The 19,341-nt window shown below is 42.4% G+C and overlaps 1 non-coding gene across 1 annotated transcript; it reads left to right on the top strand.

Annotated features, from left to right (window-relative positions):
• Window positions 1-18,395: 18,395 nt before the first annotated feature.
• Window positions 18,396-18,594, top strand: LOC148015907 (U2 spliceosomal RNA). The gene has a single exon (XR_015688199.1). It is a non-coding gene; the product is annotated as a U2 spliceosomal RNA (small nuclear RNA).
• Window positions 18,595-19,341: the final 747 nt, after the last annotated feature.

Genomic DNA, 19,341 nt, shown 5'->3' with positions numbered 1-19,341 from the left:
TTTAAATTGATTATGTTAACATCATTTTTTGTCTGTGTAGGTGACCTTTGTGGATGCTTAGATCATCAGGATGAGTCAAGGAATGAGTGATGAGGAGTTGCAGGATATCTTCGCGCGCATGTCTCCAGATCAGATGGCGAGATTCAGAGACATGGCGGGCCAGGAGCTGTCTCGGACGCTCTATTAGATCTACTTCGGTGCGATTAGATGCTTCAGTTTCGAGGAGACGAGGTCGATGCTCCAAACTTGGGCCAGACGGAGGGAGTGCTTCAGGGTCAGGGGGATGCTGCAGAGATGCAGATGCAGTGAGCCTGCGGTCGACTCGGGATACAGGTGCTATCTCTTGCTCTCGTGGTGGCTCCAGAGAGCGTGGCTCAAGTGGTTGCTGCGGAGACACAGACGCGGTGTCTCCGTCTCGTCGTTCTGCTGGAGTTGCGTCACCTACGAGATTTGTCACACCTGTGGGGACGTCTACTCCAGTCACTCCGGCTTTTGCTCAGCCGTCCGCAGGTGGCACCTATATGGGTGTTACTCCGATAGATACTACCCCAGTCAGTACACCAAATATACATGGGTCTCCTGGATATACCCAGGAGCGTGGTCGCAGATGGGAGAGGACCCATCTTAGGCATACCCCAAAGGGGTATGCCTACCTTGTAGATGATAGGTTAGGAGCCATCATCATGAATGATGAGGGGAGGAGGGTGATGGCTCGCATGAGAGAGTTGTGCCAACAAGTTTTTTGGCACAACGTCTTGGATCATTGGAAAAACATAGCGAAGGGGAGCAAGGACTACATAGTAGCATCCTTGCATGAGGAGTTTCTGGTACCAGCCGCAACAGATAGGTTTTCTACGGGATAGATAATAGAGTGCATGCGATGGAGTGCATGCATGCATATATGTCACACAGACGATCAGACGCATGCAAGGCACTCAAGAGTGGGGCTGTAAAGCCCGAGTAGCTAGACACGGACGGCTGGCGCCAACTGAGGGAGGAGGCTACAGATTCTCCAGGACGTTGGAGTCAGCAAAGCACGAGGTGGCGAGGGCACGACTAGAGGCCAGAGTGGTCCATCATCTTGGGAGTGGCGGCCACAGGACATATCTGGAGGACTTGTAAGTTTTTCTTTTTTTTTTGCTTGCTTATTTTTTTACAATATCCTTTGTACTGACAATCGTGTTTCTAACACTTAGTATTTTGTTTTCTTTGCAACACTCCATTACAAATCGCGATCCAATCGGCCTTGAGACTCGATATGCAGAGAGGCACGGTCTCACTGCATTGACCGACCAATTGTGTGGATGCGGCGGCCCTGTAAGTCACTCATATTTCTTGTCCGTAGTTACTATGTTTAATTAGAATGCATTATTGTATGATGGACTTATGTGTAGTTATTTCTTTTTTTGTAGAGTTTGTTCGATGCGCTCCTTTGCAGCGGGATGAGCTTTCGGATGGCAATGATCTATAGCTCGCCCTTGGATCCCTGGAGCTCACACACCCTTCTTTTTTGCTCACGTGATCTGTGTAGACATTTTCTATGTAGTAGTGATATCTTGCCATGATTGTACTAGTCACTTTCATTATGTGATCATGTATTTATTTCATGTATCAGTGTTATGATTTAAGTACACTTTGTCTTTATTTACACGAGCATTATACGCAGTGCAGAAACTATTTTGTATGGCCCAAATAAAGCACATAGTGCTATATGTGGCAGGGCAACTTGCTGTCGTGCCATAAATTTTTTTTTCCATGTTATCATCGCTATTAGCATCACAAATTTACTGCACATGTCGTTTTTGGCATTGTTATTAGCATCGCAGAGCATCGTTATCAGCGTCGCTATTTGCATCGATATCAGCGTCGCTATTTGCGTCGATGTCAGCGTCGGTATTAGAGTATCACCGACTCAAATAGCGACGCTGACACCGACGCAAATACCGATGTTCTATGGCATTGCCAATAACGACGCTTTTTGTGACGATGGGGGCAAATTTCTTTATTTACATTTTCGACGCTTTTAATGTCGGTATAAGGCCTATATCTTGTAGTGTTTTTCCTGACTTCTGCTTTTCTTTCTATAGTTATATCCTTTAGGGGGGGGCGACACTTCGTGTTGAGTTTCTGATCTTGGAGAGGGTGGTTGGGAGACTTGTCCTTCGTCTTGTTGCCCCACCTCAAAGTCCTGCCCTACTTTAGAAAGTGGTATTTGTTGCTGTTATTCTCTCACTGGCTCTTGTGATCCCTATTCCTCTATATACCCTAGCAATTCCCTCTCTTGAATTGTTAGTCCTTCCCTCAATAGGTACTCCCTTTGTTCTTGTTGGCTTAGGCTGGTTTTTGCTTCATGCATCTAGATACATAGGCCATGCCTTATGGCCCTCTAGGTAATCTCCAGCTTCTTCTTTAAGGTTTCAATGGCATCCTCCTCTTCTAGCTGCATGACATCTAAAATGGTGCTGAGAAAGGTACGTTAATGGGCTTCCATGCTCATCTTTAGGGCCTCTACCACCCTACTCTCTGCTAACACTCTGTTGCCTTCAGCATGGGCTACACGACTAGCCAATTCTTTCACTCTTCCCTTGCTCTTGGCCATCCATTCCTCAGCTTTTTGCTTCATTTCCTCTAGGCTTTCATTTTGCCATTGTGCTAACGCCACCATCCTTGGCTCCTGTTCCTTCCACCTCTGGATTGCTTCTTCTTTCTCCTTCTCCAAGTGCTCAATTTTCCTTACTAGCCTTTATTCCTCTTCCAGCCCCGTTAGCAGCCTATGCTCCATTATGTTCATGTCTCTTAGATGCTCTTCCTCTTTTTGAGCTTTTTTTTGCATTCTCCACTTCAAGTTTGTCTGTTACCTCTTCTATCCTCTTCAACTGTTCTCTCATTTCTTCATGTTGCATGAGGATGAGCTTGTACTTCCTTTGCAAGCCTATTAGTTCTTGTCATTCTTCTTCAAGCCTTCCTTGCCAATTGTCTTCTTTCTTTTCCTTGGCTTTGAGCTCTTCCTTCACCTTGTAGATTTCCGTTTGGTATCCTACTACTTGGCGAGTCCTTTCCAACTAGAAGGTTGCCAATGCTTCTCTTTTGGCCTCCAATTCAGCTACAATTGTCTTCTTCTCTACCTTTGCTCCGTGTTTGCTTTGTCTAGCTATGCAAGAAGATCTTTGATGTATTCATCATAGCCCATAGTCGGTGGCACTGTTGTAGGTATAGTCATTGTCAATGTCTCTATCTTCTACTTCTTGGAGTCTTGCCTTGATTCAACATCTGCAGATATCGGCCTCTTCGTTCGAGTTGTTGGAGCTCCTCGACTTGAGTTTGGGGTTATTTCTTGCACCTTGTTCACTAGATATTGCACCCATTGCCAGGCCATGAGGTTGCTTGCATCCATAGTGCTAGTGATGCCATGGGTGGTTGTGGCGGTGGTCGGGGCAGGAGAGCAGGCATGATTGGATACAATAGGCCCTTTCCTTTGCCTTTTCCCATCGGTGCTGGTTCAATCTCTGGTACTTTGGTGCTGATGCTTGGGGCTTCTTACCTTAGTGGACTCATAGTGGCCAACTCTCCTCCCTAGAAGGTTGTTCCATCGACATATGAATGGCTTGAGCCGAATCTTCCTCATACTTCCTATGCAGCTCTTCTACCTCTGCTTTTGTTCTCCTCCTTCTTTCTTCTTCAGACCTCCTAGACTCCACTTGCACTCTTCTACAACTCAGCCTTTTCTTCCTTGCTCATTTTCTCCCTGGTTTCTTTCCATTGCTTTTGAGGAGTCTCCTTCTTTGGCCTTCTAGGCCCTCCTTGGCTAGATGGTATCTTTGGTTCTCTGCCCTCACTCATTGTCCTTTCACTTGATTGCTCTTGCTCATGGGGTGGCAAGTGTCTCCCCCACTTCCTCTTCACCTTCCACCTCTTCGACAGCCTGTTGGATTATAGCGATTAGCACCCCACCAAACCCTATAATCTATGCTTTTGATGATGATTTCTTCATTGTCGTCCCCATTGTGGAAGCCGGACTCCTTGCCTCTACTGGTCTTATACCTCTGGCTAGTGCCTTTGCTGAAGCTTCAATGATTTTTTGCATGTAGCCATTCCAATTCACTTCATCTAGGGACTTGATTGCAAGGATTTCTAGCAAGGGCACTCCAATTCTGCTCAATAAGATGTTGTACCTTTGACTAGAGAATAGTATGTGGATCGTCTCTGCTTGTAACCTGACTTTAGGATCGAGAATATTAGCTAGGCGGATATTGTCATTGGTGTGGACTAGGGCTTTGTTCATTCCCAACATGCTGACATCCCTTTTAAGTTGCCTGTCGACCTTGTTGACCAAGCCCAATGCTTTTTCCACCATTTCTGAGTTCAAATCCACCTCGACCCTACGGGGTTCTTGTCCTTGTCTCACTGTTACAGTGACATGGTTCCTATTAGCATCGAAGGTCCGTAGGAACTCCATGCACTTGCTATAGTCAATAGCTTGTTCAACCTTCTCCACCTACTTTCCCAGATTGCATTGGTCGACAAGCCGCTTCACGGCCGGTTCTTCCATGACCATGTTGTCCAAGCTCATGATGTTCCTGAACTTGAATTGCTTGAAGGTCCTTATCTCAACCATTAGGCTGTACTTCACCTTTTCTTCTTTTGTGAACGGAAGCTTGCCTTTGTCTTGGCTTGCGATCATAGGTTCCTATCACAATATGGTGCGCAGATCGGTTGCTGCATGCTCACGTAGTGAATCTCGGAAGGTCCCCAAGAACAATGAACTCTACTTTTTGCACAAGTTACAAGGTAAAAAGCATGAACGACAAGAGCAAGAGACCAATTGGGTTCAATCTCCCCCCATGCCTTGTGTGAGCGCTTCACAAAGCATGTATTTTATGTATATTCCATCTTCATGCTCAATAATAGCCCAATTTACAAAAATATATCAAGCTTTTAGCTTTTGAGTTTGCTTTTACAAAAATAGGAGATAAAGCTAATGGACGGTGCCCAAAGAGTCTGGCACGCCCAATACAATGTCCAAGTAGAAATAACATATCCGTACGCATAGGCGCATACAAAATAATAAATAATCGATGCCTCAATAGACATGACAAAATATAGGCGTGGCGCCTATCAAAATATAATCCATAGATCGAATACTCGCTAGACTCCAATGCTTTCCTCCGCCACTGCTGCTATCTCTACACATCAACTGAAGCATTCACAATCGTTAGTAAAATAATACAATTAAACCGACAAAAGTGAATACCTAGCAGTCTTCAGCTACATAAATAAATCAACTGATTAGAAATAAATCCTAACCTTAATTTATTACGCGTGCGCACTCTAAACTCATAAACGTTTATTAATTTAATATGCATTTTGCGGAATCACCCGCTATGGAATCACCCACGTACACACTAAATTAATGAAACGCCCGAAAAGGACAGGCGTCCCCATCAACTTCTCGCACAAAGAATCCACTTTGTGTATGAGCACCAGTCATCAAAGTTTACGGAATCCACCGTAAAACCTCACGGAATCCACCGTGGCACGGAATCCACCGTGAAATATGCCTCCTGGCATCATACCCCCAGGGTGGGATAGCAATTGACCTCAATTGCTATTAGCTCAATGTGGAGCTAACAGAGTGGGGAAAACATTTAAGTCTCTAGCGTGCATCCATTGTGCTTCCTCTACAGGATGGTTCTTAAATTTAACTAGATATCTAGAATACCTTCGGCCAGTTCTAGTGGTCATAAAGTCAGTGTCTATAATAGCTTCTGGTTCAAGTATTTCAGTCTCTTCCTCTAGTAAAGATGGGTTTTCATAAACAGGATGTACAGGTAATTGGCCTCTAAATGGTCTCAATAAACTAATGTGAAATGTATTGTGAATTTTCCAATGAGATGGTAATTCTAACTTGAATGCATTGTCATTAATTTTATGAATGATCCTAAATGGTCCATAGAATCTGGGGGCTAATTTGACAACTGGATGTCTATCTACACTTTGCAGTCTACGTTTTTCTATTCTCAGCCAAACATAATCATCAACTTTGAAATTCATGGCTTGTTTGGTATATGATTGCTGGGCTTTAGCAATCATATCTTTAACTTCATCAAATATAGTGCTATGCATACTAGCAATATCATCAGCACTCTGAATTCTATTAGACAAAGATACAACAGGTGTAGATAATCTATATCCATAAATGACTTCAAACGGTGCTTTCTTTGTAGATGTGTGCGGTGTATTGTTATATGCAAACTGTAATAAATGCAAATGAGTGTCCCATGTATGAGGTTTAGAGATAGTATATGCACGTAAAAGATCTAGAATGGTGCTGTTAGTGGCTTCTGTTTGTCCATTAGTTTCTGGATGAAATGCAGATGAGAAATCAATCTTTGTGCCTAGGTTAGCAAATAGAGTAATCCAAAAGTTGTTACAAAATCTAGAATCATGATCTGAAATAATAACTTTTGGCAATCCATGGTTAGTAAAAACAGTTTTCAAAAATAATTGTGCTGCTTGTGATGCTGTTAAAGTTTTCTTACATGGAATGAAATATGCTTGTTTACTAAATCTATCTATAACTGTCCAAATCATATCATGGTTAGATTTAGTATTTGGTAAACCAGTAATGAAATCCATAGAAATTTGTTCCCAAGGTTTAGATGGAATAGACAAAGGCATAAGTAATCCATACTGTTTACCATGATGTCTCTTAACTCTTTGACAAATCAAACATTCAGAAACAAAGTTAGATACATCAGCATCCATATGCGGCCAATAAAAATCTTCAGTTAACATACATAAGGTAGATATGATACCTCTATGACCTTGATATGGGGGACAATGAATTTCATTCAAAACAAAAGATCGGAATGGAATTGTAACACACAATCTCTTTTCATAAAACATAAATCCATCATTATATGACGCCAATTCAATATTGCATCAATTTTCTTAGGATCAACTTTAATTCCATCATATGATACAATATGACCTAAATACTCAATTTCCGTTTTAAAGAATTCACTCTTTTCAGGATTTGCATACAGTTGATTTTCTTTCAATAACTGAAAAACCAATGACAAATGCTCATAATGTTCTTTCTCATTTTGACTAAACACCAAAATATCATCAAAGAAAACAATTACACAATACTGATATTTCAAAAATATACGGTTCATCATTCTACTAAAGGTAGCAGGTGCATTAGTCAATCCAAATGGCATGACTAAAAATTCGTAATGACCAAACTGTGTTCTAAATGCAGTCTTGAATATGTCAGACTTATCTAGTCTCACCTGATGATAACCAGACTTAAGGTTAATTTTACTAAATATAGCAGATCCTTGAAGTTTGTCCATAAGGTCATCAACTCTAGGAATAGGGTATCTATTCTTTACAGTGATCTTATTTAAAGCTCGATAGTCAATGCACATATGATAAGTATTATTCTTTTTCTTGACTAACAATACAGGTGCACCGAATGGAGAACTGCTAGGTCGAATCAATCCTCTATTTAGTAATTCCTCAACTTGACTTTGGATTTCTTTTTGCTCTATCTGGTTATGCCTATATGGTGCTTTGCAAGGTGGTTGTGTGCCAGGGATCAAATCTATCTTATGGTCTTCTGGACGTGAAGGAGGTAAACCTGGTGGTAGGTCTTCTGCAAAACAGTCCTTAAAATATGCAAGAAATTCTTTATGCCTAGGGTGCATATGATTTTCCTTTACTTGCAATTCATTTACCCAAATGAGATAGGATTTACTACTCTTGCGTAATGCACATTTAGCTTGAGTATGCGAAAGCAGTGGAAAAACATTAGATGCATGCATACCATATAATGTAATAGATTTTCCTTGAAAATTAATATTCATTGTGTGTGTGGAATAATCTATATCTGCGTTATGCTGGTGTCGCCAAGGCATACCTAAAATAATGTCACTCGACTGTAATGGAACAACTAAGAAATTTCTTCTTTCAGTGTATGAACCAATTTGAATCTCTAAGTCTTGCACTTCCTGTGTACCATTATACCTAGTGCCTAAAAATGCAGCTTTTATGCGATAATGCGTAGGTACAGTCTGTAATTTCAATTCCTTTACCAATTTTGCTGAAATAAAATCATGAGTACTACCGTCATCATGCAAAATAGTATTTTCCTTTCCATGCACCAAACATTTCATAGTCAATAATGAATGTGGAGTAGGTATACCTGGTAAAGTATCGGAAGTAGTAGTAGTGTCGTCCTCATCTTCAATGAAATTAGGCATATCCTCATGTTCGTCTTCGTCCATGGCTCCAAGGTAGTTGATATGAGCTGGTGGCTTCTTTGAATGACAATTTGCTGCTAGATGTCCAGGCTGGTGGCATTTATAGCATACTATTGGCTTGGCTTTGGTTACATTGTTTGCAATGGCGGGAAGTTGAGGTACATTTGGATTTGGCTGTGGAATAGGCTTAGGATTTGGATTGACATTGGATGGTAATGCAGGTGGTTTTGCCCAATTTTTGCGGAAAGATGATGAAGAGAAACGACCTGGATTAAATCTTCTAAAATTGGAATTGAATTGTTTAGATCCATAATTACCATTGGCTTGGAATTGCTGTGGTCGTCTGTCTCTACCGCGTAGCTTATCTTCAGTGTCGTGAGCTAGTGAAATGGCATCTTCAAGAGTAGCAGGCTTGAACATGTTAACTTCAGCGTAGTAATGCCCAAGGAGTCCAGACATATACTTGCGCTTATGTGTCGCCTCTGGTACGTCTTCAAGCATGCGTAACTGTAGGAGTGCATTCCAAAAACGCTCTGTATACTGAGGTATAGGCTCACGATCCCGTTGCTGGAGTAGATCCCATTGCTTAATAGCTTTCTCATGAAATTGCGGTGGAAGGAAATTCTGCATGAACTTCTTCTTGAAATCTTCCCAAGTAGCAGGACATTCTATGCCCTTGCGTACTACAGTCCACCAAAGTGATGCTCTGTCTACCAAATGATTAGTAACACACTTGATTTTATCTTTTTCTGCATAGGTTTCCTCATGGAAATAGTCATCAAACTGACTGATGAATGCTAGAACAGTCTTTCCTTCTCGTATGCCATTGAAAGTACGAAATTTGAAACTTCGTTTACTTATCTTTGATTCCTTGCGAATGGTTTGAGCTTCAAGAGTGGCGTTGATGGTACGTCGAATCAGATCTTCAGCTTGAGGTTCTTCTTTGTTGGTAGACGCTCTTTGTAATTTTGCCAGTTGCGCTTGCAATGCTTGCCTAGCCCTTCGTTCTTCTTCCAATTGCATTATGATTAAGTCCAGCTTTTGCTCCATCGTAGGTTCAGGTAAGTCGCCTTCAGCCACCATAAGATCATCCATATGTGGTTCCGTCATCCTGAAAAACTCAAAAGACCTTTCTCACTCAAAATCAAGTTAGCGGGATGAGCGTAGCTCAAGTTCGGGGATACAAGGCTTATGTGTTTTTGGGTATTTCTTTCTCAATCTTTAGAAAATCTGTAATTTTTCCTTCTTCGTATACTGAAAATGCTTCAGCAAACCTGCGTATGGATAGAATACCTTCCAACGAACAACTTTGCAGTTCGAAGTTTCTGCGCAGGAATAGTCATTCTAGGAGTTTTGAGCACAAGTCAGTTCTGACTCCAGTTGACTAGTCCGACTTGCAGAGTTGCAGACTTATGTGACTTGCAGAGTTGCAGACTTACAATACTTAGCCGACTTAATGAACTTGCAGAACTTGATCACAGATTACTTGCAGAACTTGACTTCTGTGGTGTGTGGCCTGGAGTTGTTGACTTGCAGAGTTGATTTATGTTAAGTAGACTAAGCTTAATTACTTAAGCTTAGTGGGGGGGGCTTAAGAAAGATAACGGCGCAGATTCGTGGGGAGGGGGCATTTTTTTCGCCGCGCGAGATTTTCGGGCATCCTTCGATACCTCACGGATCAATTGTTGAAGCTATTAAGCTTCTTTTAAAGCTTATGAAGCTTACTATTAAGCTTTTTGAAAGAATGAGTTATGAAAATAATAAGGCTTATCTCTCTATTTGACGACTTGATGAAGGAGATGAAGGAGTGGTCCTCCGCCTGGATAGCCCGGTCCTTCGCGATCTGATGATAGAAACAGGAATTCTTGATCGCCAGAAGTCTGCCTGTATCGACGGTTCGCGACGAGATTGACCGTAGAGCCCGATCGTTCCAGGAGCTCCGCCTTCGCACGAGATGGATAGCGATTGGAAGCTCTTGATCTCAGCTCCGCTCTGATACCACTAGTGCGCAGATCGGTCGCTGTATGCTCACGTAGTGAGTCCCGAAAGGTCCCCAAGAAGAATGAACTCTACTTTTTGCACAAGTTACAAGGTAAAAAGCATGAACGACAAGAGTAAGAGACCAATTGGGTTCAATCTCCCCCCATGCCTTGTGTGAGCGCTTCACAAAGCATGTATTTTATGTATATTCCATCTTCATGCTCAATAATAGCCCAATTTACAAAAATATATCAAGCTTTTAGCTTTTGAGTTTGCTTTTACAAAAATAGGAGATAAAGCTAATGGACGGTGCCCAAAGAGTCTGGCACGCCCAATACAATGTCCAAATAGAAATAACATATCTGTACGCATAGGCGCATACAAAATAATAAATAATCTATGCCTCAATAGACATGACAAAATATAGGCGTGGCGCCTATCAAAATATAATCCATAGATCGAATACTCGCTAGACTCCAATGCTTTCCTCCGCCACTGCTGCTATCTCTACACATCAACTAAAGCATTCACAATCGTTACTAAAATAATACAATTAAACCGACAAAAGTGAATACCTAGCAGTCTTCAGCTACATAAATAAATCAACTGATTAGAAATAAATCCTAACCTTAATTTATTACGAGTGCGCACTCTAAACTCATAAACGTTTATTAATTTAATATGCATTTTGCGGAATCACCCACTATGGAATCACCCATGTACACACTAAATTAATGAAACGCCCGAAAAGGACAGGCGTTCCCATCAACTTCTCGCACAAAGAATCCACTTTGTGTATGAGCCCCGGTCATCAAAGTTTACGGAATCCACCGTAAAACCTCACGGAATCCACTGTGGCACGGAATCCACCGTGAAATATGCCTCCTGGCATCACAATACCACAGCAGCTTACCATTAGTTTTCTTGAGATAACTCTTGCAAGACAATAAGTAGATAATGAATGTAAGTTATGGAAAGGCAAAGTGCTTAAATGTAAAATAAAGACTTTTTCATCAAGCAATCCACACAAGCCAAAAAAATTATCACAATTTTCCTCAATCATACATTGATTTCTATCCCGCCTTTAAACACTGGTTGAGGTCGAGACATGTTTTCTTTTTCACCTTACATTGATTTCTATCTGTCCTTTAAACACCTGTTGAGGTATCATACATGTTTTCTTTTTCACCTTACCCCCTCCCCCCCTGAGAATGATGTGAATCCTTGCTAGGATTGCAAAATAAATGTTAAGGGTATTAAGTGCAAGTTTGCAATGCTTCATTTTTGTGTTAGCCAAGTGTAGAAGTGTGGGTTATACTCCAAGTGAGCACGATGGTCCACATTGTGAGGTCTAACACCTACATGCATAATGTAGGTCAAAACATCAGTTAGGAAGTCACCAGAGTTGATCCTACTGGCAATGTGTAGCTCTTCCTTGGTAAGGTCTCAATCTAAATAGGGGTGGGCCATGTTATGATCTTCTAAGGGTTGATTGCGAGTGATGGTCAATATTCTAAAGGAGGTAGGAGCTACATATAAGTAGGGTCATATTCAGAGGTTTTGATGGTGTGTCTCTACTCAACATTGGCCATTATTGGGCGGCCCTCTTATTCCCATTGAAGACAGAGAGAATACCATTTACGCCGAAAGGAGGAGTTAGTGACGGCCAGTGTTTGAAGTTCTTCTAGCTCTTGGTTCGTGGGAGAGACTTTGCTCTTCCTTTAGGAGGTAATTAGCCTTTGTCTACAAGCTTGCTAGTTAGAGATCTCTGTGGTGATCAATTCCTCAACTACCATGGGGGCTTTAATGAACACGAACTCGGATTCTTCCAAGGTACATGACATCATGCATACATCAGGCCTAGGTCCAATCCTTTGTAGCTTTTAGCAAGCATTATGACGGTAGCATCCAAGCGTCTAATACATGTGACCAAGTCATCCCCCGTGTTCTTAGCTAGACCAGAGGCCAACATAAGAATAGATCTCCGCTTGTAAGAGGGTTTAAGGATTGCAAGAGGTTGGAGTTTTACTGGGCTGGAGAGCTCAACAAGTGGTGTCTACCACTTTGACTGATCCTTAGGATGTGGGGTAGCCACTTGTGTGAGGGGCGTGGGGTTTGGGGCTCAAATGTTGTGTTGCTTGCTAGCTGTGAAGCCGTTGGGACACTAGGAACATTAGGTGGGATTAGTGTAGAGGCAACCAATTGCGGTTTTAGTTGGTAGACCTGTTGAGGTTCGATGGGTTTGGTTTGTGACTCAAGTGGTTTAGAAGTTTTAGGTGGCTCACTAGTCTTTGGAAATGGGCTAGTAGCGGATGGGGCTAAAGGGCACATGTGTGACTCTTGGTCTTAGATATCCAAATCTAGTTGTTGCCCTCATAGTAGCCTTGTGCATGCAATAGGGCCATAGGTACCCATTGTGGCTTGACTGTTCATCAGGTTTTATAAGAACACCAATTGTGTCTCCTACGCCTAGGGCATGATGGTCGCAAGTTATGGGTCCATGCGGGTCGGCTCTTAGGTGGTGGTGATTGGCATTTAGTTACCCATTTTAGCTATTATTCAATGGTCTTGGTTGCATTTCCCTTGGGAAGCGCATCCTAGCAACGATTCCTTACATGCGGCCTTGGTATTAAGTAGCACATAGAAAATCATGGGTAGGCTTTCAGTCTCGATAGAGACCACTACTTTACATTTCCCTAGCCATGACATTTAACTAGATAGGAGTGGCCTCACCATCGAGTGTTTCAACTCCAAAGAGCCCCAAAGGTACAGAAGGTACAATGGCTAAGCTAATAGGTAGTTTTCATCTGGGAAATTTGGCGTATACGTGAGTGAATCCACATTTGGGGCATCTCAAATCGATCTTATCCTAGTTAGCTTGTTCTTGTTTGAGGCAACGAGATGAGATATGCCCTAGGTGATTACAAGTCTAGTATGAGATTACAGTGGTCTATTCCCCAAGTAGTATGGCTGGTTGTAAACCTGCGGATATGGTGAACTCGGGTAAGTTGCTCATGAATATATGTGTGCATCACATGGGTTCAAAATAAGGTATTTTTAAAATACCATTTTTATACATTTTTTATATACAGAAGGGTGTAATGTAAAAGGGTTATTTATAGATTGAATAGAAAAGGGTTATGTTTTATTTAGGATAAATTCACAGATAAGGATATTTATAAATAGGCATTGAATGCACGTGATGTAGAGGATATACATATAGTAACTTCCCCGAGATGGTGAATGCCTCGGTAATCGATAATGCATAGCATCGTGTCCAAACCTACCACAGTTGGCACAAGGTCCGGATCTAGGATCCATGCACTCAGTTGAGAGGTGGTTCCCTCCATAGTAGTCGACACATTGCACATGAGGTCACACAAGTCTTCTAATCATTTCCTGGAGCTTGGCTAGCTCTAGCTTTACGTCCGCCAATTCTTGGCTCAGGTCAACAGTCTTCCCTTTCTCTTGCTCATTTTGACTAGATCCATCGCTAGCAGTGGTAGCTCTCTCTGAGGCTCTAGAGATTGCACTATCTCGGCTTGTGTCTCTCGAGCTCCTCTCTTTGACCAAGTTGTCTATGTGTATGGCTTCTTCAAAGACCCTAGCTAGCACCTCCCTCTGCAGGTTCAAGTTGCCTACCAAGGCCTTGTAGAGCTCTTCACTCCTAATTTCGCTTATGAATATGGTGGAGATCACTCGCTCACTAGGTCACTTTGTGGTTGGGATTCTCTTAAAAAGACTCCACACGTGGGTGACGTAATCTCTAATGTCCTCCTTGTCCTTTTGATTGACATTCTCCTATTCCATGTCATGAAGTGCGTAAGAGACTCAATGGTCATACTGTCCTTGGTCCTAACAATGGAACTAACAATGTTGTGCTCCATGAGCTTGGTGTTGGGACTTAGGACACAGCCCTTATTGTTTCAAAGGTATGATGCACATAGTCAATGGCTCTCACCTAGCCATCTCACATGCAAGGCCTTATGATAAATCTAATCTATCACTTTCGTACTAGAACACTTGAAGCTTGGCTGTTGAGAGTATACTTACCAACTTAACTCATTATAGTTGCGGTATCTTGATAAGAAATGCTCCACAATCCATGCGATGCCCCTTAATTCACCCCATGTCCTCATATCCTCATTTACATGAGATATAGAGAGGAAAAGATGAAGAAAAAGGGTAGAATTAGAGTGAATAGAGCTTCTCGATGGGTCCCTCACTCTCTCTTGACTTAACATCACATACACACCCTCAATCTCACCTCTAAAATTGAAAGGATGGATTAGGAGATAGTGGAATGGCAATACCTTCTCTCTACCAAGTCCCTTACACACTAAAGGGATTGTTAGGAGGTTATGTTATGATTGACCTTGGAGTCTTTAATATCCCTAAAAAAGTAATATCAGCCCTCAAAATAGTTTTCCCTTGATAAGGTGGGCTTGCTAATGGTAACTAGGGGGTTCTTTAATAAGAAGAGTCTCTTTTGGTTGCTCGAATCCAACATTTTGTTAGGAGGGTCTGTTATAAATGGCCTTGGAGTCTCTCAGTATCCCTGAAAAGTTAATCTCAGCCCTCAGAATGGTTGGGGTCCTTGATTAGGTGGGTTTTGTAATATTAAGAGAGGCTCAAATGTACTACATTTGCAAAAATACTTGCCTAGGAAAAACATGGTCAATCTTGAAGATGGTGATGGCATTGGACAACTTACATATGAGAATGTGCAATGGATAACCTTGATAGAGTGGTTTCTTTGCAAGATTGAATCCAAATGCAAATGAATGGACTTAGTTTTATACCATTCTTTCAAAAGCTTACATGGACAAGGGTTTGTTGGAGAGTGATCATAAGTAGTTCGCATGTATACAGGAAGTTGTGATCATTGTCTGTTGCATTGGTTATCAACTCCTTCACTAGTTCCATGGCCACTCTCCCACTTTTGCTCCAGGGCACATCATAAACACGACAGTGCGCCAATCTTGCTTGAATGACGTAACCCCCCTAGTTTAATGAGTTGCACCATTTAATGAGTCATAAAGGGTGGGGCATATCTAAGGAGCTCTGACTTGCTTGGCATTAGACCCATCCCCACAATGTTGCCCACTCATCATTTACATTTAGGTACAATTTTGCCTAGTCTATCACTTACAATGAGGTAGATTGACACCCTAGGGAGAACACTCCAATGCCCACAGCTATAAAATCCATTCATCACATTCTGTAACCTTGTCATTAATATTGATGACCCTTTCACCCCATCACAAAGTAACGAGAAACCACATCAAAGACTACAAAGATCCACAAATGTTTCAAGGCAAAGAAGACATGCCAAAAGGGAACTGCAAAGGGTAAGCCATCAAAAGAGGCACCCATGGCAAAAAAAGACAAAGGAGAAGGGAGAAAAGGCATCCAAAGGAAAGGTCTCAGCTTAGGAAAATGGTTTAGAGCAAAAGATGCCATAAGGTCCAAATCAAAGCCCAACAAGTGGGTCTAATCAACAAGGTGGGGAGCAAATAATGAAAACACCCAAGAGCACTCATGTAGGAAGGGATGAACTAATCAACAATGACAAGTCTAAAGAGCACTCATCCTAGGGAGGGACAAAGCAATCGACAAGGTGGGAGGCAAAGAACCAGGATGGGTCCAAGGAGAAGTGAACTCTTGCCAAAGAGCAAGAGAAGCTACTTCAAAGTGTTTGCACATAGGAAAGGTGCCAAAAAGAGGAAGAGAAGTTGGATGCAAAAATAAAAAGAAGCACGAGCATCAACCCATAAGTACAAAGCATAAATTTAACGATTGATTCTTATTATTATGTTCTACTAATTTAAATCTAACAACTACAATAATCTTCATTGTAGATGTGAGCGGTGGGACTTCTCCCATAGCAATTCATAAAATAGTACAGGAAAGTGAACCAAAGGCCAAGGCTTGAGAGTCGAATATTACACTCACATGGAATCGACCAAATAGTTCAGTGGAAGGGTAGCAAACCTATCATTAATTAAAAGCTACAAGTAAGATTCCAAAAGAGATAAAGAAAGGTTAAGTTCTTGTGTGAAAGTTTGCATGGCTCTCTTTCGCCATCTCCTTCTCTCTGCTCGATCCAATAGTAGTTGAGCTTGAGCTTGTGAGACTTCTTGAGCTTGAGGATGCAAGGGCTTCTCTTGCTCTCTTGAGTACTCTCTTCTATCTTTACTTTATTCTCCTGCTTGGTCATGTCTTTGGGAACAATGGATCAATAGGAGACATAGAACATGCACAGTGCAACAAGTGACCCTCAAAGTTTCATTCCACACAATCCAAACTATTATGGCAAAGATTGAGGCATCCATGAGTGCTCATTGAGCACCCTCCTCACACTCTCTTACCTCTTCTATCTTGCATCCTTGTAGTAGTACAAGTGGAGTATGAGATACAGGTGAGTTATTGAGTATGTGGCTTGTATGTAGAAACACTTGAAGGAAAAGGTGGTTTGCCGATTGTGATGATACTTATATTGAGATAACTTATATTCTTTTTCCAATTTAGGTTGGAGTATTGCCATCTCGGACTTTTGTACACTCGTCATTAGAATAACACTTCATGATGTGCATGGAGCATCATTACTAATGCTTGGAGATATCTAGAGGCTAAGTTTATGCTATTTAACCAAGGGATCATAGTAAGTCTTCTTTCTTATCTATTCTTGCATGTAATGTAAGAAAGTTCCTTGTGCTTGCTCACCATACTCCAACTCTACAATTCACATGAGAGTGCTACACAGATGAGCACATTTGGCTTGCAAGAGCTAGAGCCATTAGCATGATGCTGGACAGGCTTGCGGATATTCCACCAATTCTAGAGTCACCACCTCATGGTAGGCGGGGACCTAGCACATCAAAGCCTATAAAGGTCCGCAAGGCTTTTAAGGCAAAGAAGACATGCCAGAAGGGAAGTGCAAAGGGTAAGCCATAAAAAAAGGCTACCTTGGGAAACAAAGACAAAGGACAACGGAAGAAAGCTTCCAAGGGAAAGATCTCAATTGGGGACACGGACTTAGAGAAAAAGGGGCGAGAGGTCCAAACAGAATCCCAGCAAGTATGTGTAATCAACAAGGTGTGGAGCAAAGGGAGAAAACTCCCAAGATGAGTTCTAGGGGGGCAATCCTGCTAGGAATGGGTAAGCTAATCAACAAGGGCGAGTGTAAAGAGCACTCGTGCGAGGGAGGGAGGGACAAGGCAATTAGTAAGGTGGGGAGCAAAGAACCATGATGAGTCACAGGAACACTACTGTCAAAGAGCAACATGGCAAGCACACCCCCAGCAAAAGCCTTAAAAGAACTCCTATGAAGGAGGGAGAAGTGGCATGGCCAAGAAGGACCCCGACAAACGAGGAATGATGGCAAAATCGAAGGGCAAATATTGGCTTTGTCAAAATTTAAAGAGGATCTTGCTTTGCCAAATACTTAGATGAATTGATTTAAGTATCGAGGGTGGCGTACGTAACGTTACGGTCACAATGCGGGCTTAAGGTAAGAAAGTGTGGTAGTTTATGTTAAGCCTTGAATGCAAGGCCTCAAGGGGTTGCAACCTCGTTAGCTGCGTTTTGAGCAAAGGATACGGTACTCCAATATCCACTAAGAGTATAAAGCACGCAGCTCGAGAAATATAGGCAACTTGAAAGAGCATAGTGAGCACACGGAGGGAATCGAAAAGGGGCAGTATTTACAGGAGGAGGAGGATTAGTTAGTCGCCTTTGTTTTCATGAATGGAAGGAGACACGGCAGTCTAAATGGTAAATTCAATCTTCAAGTAGACTTGCATGTTTACCGAACGTCTCAGGCAATGTAAACTCAACAATCATAGCACATAAAGGCTTTATGGTGGCATGAAGTGTCACCCTTGGAATCGTCGTTCGGAGCATTGTCATGCCACACAGGGATAAAATCAAGGTGTGGGGTTAAGTTAAGCCGAGGCAAAATGGACAAGTAACGCGAGTCATTGGAAAAGGTCTGGGGTTGAGATTGGACGAATACAATGAATGACCCCGGCGACTGTCCCGTAGGCACAGCCTTGGCGAGAGAAGCAGCGTGAGACACGGAAGAGAGAGAGCGCCTAGAGAGAAAGAAGGGTAGTATAAAAGGAAGGGTCGGAGCTAAGGGTGATCATACCTTTCTCGGCCTTTTGGCTAAGATCAAGTGTAGTATCTGTTCTTATCAGTTTAATATCTGATACGTGACCCATCGGGTCACTACGATATTAACCTAATTTTTCTCACGGGGGCAGCCCCACCCGGCAGCTTGCTGCCCGGGGCTGCGCGCGTCGCCTCCGTATTGCACTATCTCGGAGCGCTTGGCGCACCCCCTTCACAGATCTTGAATGGAAAACGGATTGGCGAAGGTGCGTAACCAGCCTTGCCGGTGGAGCGTTTGAGCCGCAGATTCTCGTTAATACGCTCACTGCCACGTTGCTTGCGCTTCCGTCGGCCGGAGATTGGCATTAAACACCTGTGCTTCCATGAGCTCTCACTGCACTTGCCCGTTTTATGCTTATTGTTATTGACCTTGAACATTTGCAGTAGCCTATCCCTGTCAAATACCAATGCATCAAGTAATTGAGCTCTTTGTCGTGACCCATGCATGCTTTTACTAGTGAAGAATCTAGTGGTTTGGACTCGAGCTTTCCAGTCTAGTCGCATGCCTTACCTTACTCGTGACCCATGCATGCTTTTACTAGTGAAGAATCTAGTGGTTTGGACTCGAGCTTTCCAGTCTAGTCGCATGCCTTACCTTACTCCAACAAAATAGGAGGCACCTTCATAGTCTTGAATGTCCCCTTCTTGTTTTAGTTTCAGACACGTCATCAGTTTTCTTTATGCTTGTATGTGACAGCAAAGTGCTGCACATTTGAAGCCTCTTAACTTGTTGAGAATGTGTCCCAGTTTAGGGCAACACTATCTTTGCTAGCCTAGGTGTATGTTGACAACTGCACTCGGGGTCAAGGTAGCTTTGTGCAGTGTAAGGTAGAGAACTGCTTACTTATTCTCTAGTAGCCAGCAGGTGGCTTTGTCTCAGCCTTTGTTTTGTAGCATTGCCACTCCGACGTTGCATTTT

This window comes from Lygodium microphyllum, chromosome 23 (genome assembly GCF_053477565.2).
Source record: "Lygodium microphyllum isolate KBCC chromosome 23, Lygodium_microphyllum_v1.1.10, whole genome shotgun sequence".
NCBI lineage: Eukaryota > Viridiplantae > Streptophyta > Polypodiopsida > Schizaeales > Lygodiaceae > Lygodium > Lygodium microphyllum.
The sequence above is the reverse complement of the archived record's forward strand: the minus strand, read 5'-3'. Positions and strand labels throughout refer to the sequence as shown.